We start from the raw sequence: 6,493 nt of genomic DNA on the forward strand, positions 1-6,493 counted from the left end.
CCTAGGGCTTAAGAATACTGTAGTATGGTTAATAAGTAGAGTAGTGTGGCAAAATGGTTCCACTTACTTGTGTCGACTTCTTTGGCTTTGGAGCTACATAGGGGATATGGAAAGCATGCTTCTGGGTGTGTCTGGGTAGGTCAAGTAAGAATGACCTTGGGTACTACATATGGTCCCTTTCCCTTTTCTCTCTCATACTGTCCCCCTGTTCTGCTTCCTGACCCCCATGAACTAAGTGTCTTTTCTCCACTGTGCCCTTCTGCCATGATGTTCCGCCTTGGGACCAGCTGCCCATGGGCTGAATCCTCTGAACACCATGGGCCAAATTAAACCTTTCCTCCTTTAAATTGTGGGTGTTGGGTATTGTGCTCCAGTGGTGGAAAGCTGATTAATACAGCTTATAATAAATATGATGAAGCTTATAAAGAATGTGATGTTAAGTACCCACTTCCTTACTATCTTGCAGCCTACAATCTATTGTAAAAAATAAAAAAAGAAGATTGTATTTCGTGCATGATGCGGAAGGATGCTGTTCACCAGAAACACAGAGGAGTAGCACTTCATGCAACTTTAGTAGTGGTAGTGGTGGGGGTACCCAAGCAAGCTACAAGCAATATCTACATGGAGATGTGAAAATGAGACCTGTTGGGAGGTAGGAGGTGAGGGTGCATGTTCCAAACAGAGGGAAACATTCCTTGCGAAGAACTAGAATTGAGAGAGGTCCAGTACCTTCAAAAAATGAAAGAAGTTCCATATGACTCAAGTGCAGTGAGAGCTTTGGAGGAGACAGGAAGTTGAGACTGGAGTGATAAATGAGATTTGATTTGGATTGCCTGGAGTAATGGGCCACACATAGGAATTAGGACTTTTTAGTGTAAGTTATTGGGTTAATTGAAGGGTTTTAGGTAGAAGCCTCACTCAGTATTCAGAAGCTTGGTACCGAGGTGCCTGGAGAAACTGTATAAGAAAAGAAAAGGTGGCAACATTCAAGGGTGGGAGGAAAAATCTCTGCTATTTCACAACTTCAAATCATTGATTTTTAAATGATAATGTGCTCTCTTTATGTGTGAAAATAATGATACTGAGTTAACAGTGAGCAGCAAGGGTACTGAGGCAGTAGTGGATTTACCTTGAGTTATCACCATCTCACAGAAGGTAGCCTCTAAGAGTTGCCTTGCTGGATGTGTTGGCACTCACCTGTAATCCCAGCACTCAGGAGGCTGAAGCAGGAGGATTGCTGTGAGTTTGAGGTCATCCTGGGCTACATAGTGAGTTTGAGGCCACCCTGAACTACATGGTGAGATCTTTAAAAAAAAAAAAAAAAAAAAAAAAAAAAAAAAAGAGAGAGAGAGAGTGGTCTTCAGGTATTTATTTACTTGTTTGTTTTGTTTGCTTGTACTTACTAAAATAATTTCAGACCTATTTCTTTGCCCATTTTAAGTTGACATTTAAGATTTTTCATTATAAATTTTTTTCATTGAGCTTATTGATACTTTTTAATTATACAACACAGTTACATTCATCATTGGGATCTTGTACCGTTACATGACAGATCTTGGCTCTTATTTTTTCCCTATACCCCTGCCCTCCCTTCACCCCCTATTCACAAAGACTTTGTTTCCATTTTTTCCTTTTCTCATATTTTTTTGTCCCTTATTTCCTTGCCCCTACCCTTCCTACTTCCCCTACACCTTTAGCCCTTTTCTTCCTATTTCATTTCACATTATCAGTTTTTGTTATAAATTTAAATGGTTGTAAAGAAAGAAATTTTCTGTCATATTTTAAATATTAACAGTTAAAAATAAAATTGTCATATCTTTCTTGTGTATATAGAGGAGACTCAAGCTATAGCATTTTTGCATCTACCATTCTTTTAGAAAAACCACACTACCCTTTCTTATAGGCAGAATTTTACATTTTTCCTTTCTCTCTTCAACTTTTGATTTCCATTCTACTTCTCTCACAGAAATTTATTGTAATGTGATATGTGAATTGATGTGATTTGTGATATGTGACTTCAATATTTTATTGATCACCTTATTGTATATCCTGCCATAAAAATATGTATTAAGTTGAAAATTACGTGTTAGATTTTTTTCTTCTTGAGTGGGTGGTAATTTCAATTACTAGTAATATATAATCAATTAAAACAGAATGCAATTCACACTGATACACCCCCCCCACACACACATATTTGGCATTACTGGGATTAAACCGAGGGAGTGCTGAGCTACACCCCAGCCCTTTTTATTTTGAGACAGGATTTCACTAAGTTGTGGTTCTCCTTCTTTAGCCTTTTGAGTAGATAGGATTATAGGTGTGTACCACAACACTTGGCTTGCTTGTGTGTTTGCTTAACTTCGGTGCTGGGGATCAAACCCAGGGCCTCGTGCAAGCTTGATGTTTTACCACTGAGCTACATTCCCATCTCCAAAGTATTTAGGCATTAGTGTGGCCTGTCTCACTAGGACATGTGGCTGTGGAAGATTATTACTGTACTTACTCCTGCCATGAGATAGGTTGCCGCGATTTGAAAAGGCTTCACCATGCTAATGCTTTGAATTGTGGCTTATTTTGTCTTTGTTCTTATAGCTGTAGGCAATGTGTACCGTTAAGTTTAGAGAAAGAGTGAAAGCATCTCTCTTTTGTAAAGTTGAAGAAACTAGCAGGACACTTGGACCCTGGTACATTCTTAGGATGATCAATTTTAGACGTATGAAAGTTGAGAGTCTGATAACTGATTTCCTCTTTTTTTTTGAGACAGAGTTTTGCTATGCAGTCCGGGCCAGACTTAAACACACTGTATATCTCAGATTGGCCTTAACTCAAGATGGTCCTTCTGCTTTAGCCTCACAAGCTCTGGAACCACAGGCACATACCAGCACACTTGTTTAAAACCGATCTCCTTAGAACTTTCACAGCCTGCTTATCCCTGAGAATATCTTCGAAGACTACTAGTGAATTTGGTAACCATAAGCCTGATGTAAAGAATACTGAAATGGAGACAAAAGAAACCAGACAGAGTTCTTTCACAAGGTAGCTGGAGCAACTTGGACATTTGATTCATGTGAATCTGTTTCCGTTGGAAGAGTACATATGGAAGGATTGGGCTAACTGTTAAGGTTTCAATGAGATTTGAACTTCGTAATCCTTAATTTCCACGGGAATTTTAAAATATATTCTTTATTTTTTATTAGTACATGTTTGCAGCACATAATGATTGGGTACCCTAGGTGGAGTTGGCACATGTACTTGAAACATCTTAATTCTTGTGTCAGCCCTTCCCTCCCTTCTTCTCCCCTTTCTCCCTTCTCTCTCCATCTCTTGATCTTCGTCCCATTTGAATTCTTCATATATTCTAGATGTCAGTCCTGTCTGAGGGAAAGCTGGCAGTTTTTTCCCCCATTCTATAGGTTGTCTTTTCATGACGATGGCTGTTTCCTTTGCTGTGCAGAAGCTTTTTAATTTAATGTGATCCTATTTGTTGATGTGCAGTATCACACTATTTCTTGAACTGTTGGGGTTCTCATCAGGAAGTCCTTGCCTATACTTGTGACTTCGAGAGTTTTACCTATTTTATCTTCTAGGAGGTTAAGTGTTTCTGTTTTAATATTTAGGTCTTTGTTTCACTTTGATTTTAGTACATGGATGTATGTTAGAGTTAAACTCCCCCTTTTGCAGTGTTTTGGTGGCTTTGGGTAACTTAGTCTCTTTGTACTTCGTTTCCTCAACTGCTAAATGGGAATTAGACCAACCCCATGTAGTTTGGGTAATCAGTAAAATAGAGACACCCAGGCTTCTTTCACTGAGCATAATATTTTCAAGATTTATCCACATCATGGCCAGGTGCAGAGGCACATGCCTGTAATCCCAGAATTGAGGTGGCTGAGGCAGGAAGAGTGCCACAAGTTTGAGGCCAGCCTGGGGTACATAATGAGTTCAATGACAGCTTGGACTACATAGCGAGACCCTGTCTCAAAAAGCAAAATAAAACAAGATTTGTCCACATCATAGCATGCATCTTAAATTCATTCCTTTTAATTGCTGAACAACACTTCACTGTATGCATATGCTACCTTTTTATTTGTCCATCAGTGGATGGGGATTTTGGGTTGTTTTCATTTTTTTTGTCTATTTTGAATTATTCTGCTATAAACATCTGTGTACACGTCTACTTTTATATGCTATGGGTATGTGACTAGTAATGGAATTACTAGGGTCATATGGTAATGGTAATTCTAAGTTTAGCACTTCTAGGAACTGCTAAACTGCTTTTGAAAGTAGCCACACCACTTTCCCTCTTTTCACTAGCCAGGCATGAAGTTTCCAATTTCTTTACATTCTTGAAAACATTTGACTACTAATTATAGTCATCCTAGTGTTTGAAATGGTATCTCATGGTGGTTCAGATTTGAATTGTCCTTATGGTTGATGATGTCATGTATCTTTTCCTATGGTTTTTTGTTTGTTTGTTTTTTGAGAGCCAGGGATTTAGCTCAGCTGCACCACCCTCTCCTGGCAAGTACAAGGTTCTCATGGGGATGTGTGGCGGGGGAGAGACAAAATACTACTTTCTTTCATACTAAAACTATTTTTTTATACTAACACTTAAGACCCACTCTCGTAGCAAACTTTAAGGATCCAATACAGAATCATTCACTATAGTCACTGTACTGTAAATTTTATCTCTAGAAATTATTCATCTTGCTTCATCCTCTAACCAGCTTATAATGAAATCATTTATCTTTGCATTACTGAGCTGCAGATTTAGATACAACTCTGGTGAATCAGACATATATTTACAAATAAATATAAATGGGTTGCCTTATCATTATCTTGTGTCATTTCAAATACACATACAAAAAAGATTTTTAGTTTTGATGAAGTCCTATTTATTTTTTCTTTTGTCATGTTTTCAGACGGCTTTGTGTAACGCAAGTTGCAAAGCTTTATTCCTATGATTCATTTCAAAGTTGTACATTTTTACCTCTTACACTAAAGTCTCTGATTCATTTCAAGCTTTTTAAAGTTGGGAGTTCAACTTCATTCTTTCGCAGGTGGATGTCTAGTTGTCCCACCACCATTCATTGAAAAGATTATTCTTCTCTTGGGAATTGTCTTGGCACCCTTCTTAAAAATCAACTGGCCATAAATGTAAGGATGAAACAAATCTTGAATGCTGATTCTAATACTTTCACAGTAATGGTCTACAAACAAAGTAAGATTCATGTTGCCAGTTGAAAAGTTTTGGTACAAATTATTCCTGTGACTTTTTTTTAACCAACCGTGTATTCTAAGATGGTAAAAATTCTGCTTATGAAAAATTTTAACAAAACATAGATGAATTGTTCATATTTGTTCATGCTGTCAACTTTTTAAATTGATGTAATTGGTGATTTAATATGTTCTTGCTCTGTATTTGAACTTCAATATATTCTTGAATGTTAATCTCTAAGAGCACGTGAACATTTGGTGAAATTACAGGTTTAAAAATATTTTTCCAATTAAATATGTTCCTTCACACTTTTGTATAATTCAATGTATGGGTGTGTATCTATAACTAAGGCATAACTAGGACAATTGTAATCATAACATATGTAGTTTTATTCCAGGGCATGTATCCTGTTTATGGATCAAAAAGTCACCCAATAATCACAGAAATTACTCCAGGACAGGCATGAGAAAATTTATTTATTTTTCTTTTTATTTTATTGAGTTTATTGGTACAATCTAGGTATACAATACAGTGACATTCATTATTGGGATCCTGTACCTTTACACGATTAGTCTTGATTCTCATTTTTCCCCTTGTCCCTGCCCTCCCTTCACCCCCTCCTCCCCTCCCCATTTACAAACACTTTATTTCCATTTTTTCAATTTCTCATATTTTTTCCTCTTCCTTATTACCTTTCCCCCACCCTTCCCACTTTCCCTACATGTTTAGCCCTTTACTTCCTATTTCATACTATTAATTATCTCATTAGGGTCCTGTGTACTATTATAGTGTTTCACACCACCAGAGAAACTATTCAGTATTTCAGTTAAAGAAATTTCTGTATGAACATTAAAAATAGGGAATCCTAAAATAAAACTAAAAAGGAAAGTAAAAGAGAAAAGGCTATGATGTAAGATTAAAATACTCCTTAATTCTGAAGATGAAAATGGTCCCTGAACATATTTAAATTGCTTCTTGCTCTTGTAGTCTTATCTTATTTTTTTTCATTATTTAGAGAATATTTTATTAGTTTCTGTAATCAAACCCACGTAGACATAACCTTACATATTTAATACAGTGCATTACCCCTGTACAAATGGGAAAAATATAAAAATAAAAATAAAAAAATTAACATTTCTAGCCCAATATGGCTGTCAATTTCTGTACAATGCCAACTCAACACAGTAAATTGGGATAACTTTTTCCAAAGTTGACAGCACAGTTAAAATTTCCAAAAATTCAAATTATATATATGCATATATATTTATATTTACATAA

Source organism: Fukomys damarensis, unplaced genomic scaffold, assembly GCF_012274545.1.
Source record: "Fukomys damarensis isolate Sample0158 unplaced genomic scaffold, DMR_v1.0_HiC HiC_scaffold_17, whole genome shotgun sequence".
Taxonomy (NCBI): Eukaryota; Metazoa; Chordata; class Mammalia; order Rodentia; family Bathyergidae; genus Fukomys; species Fukomys damarensis.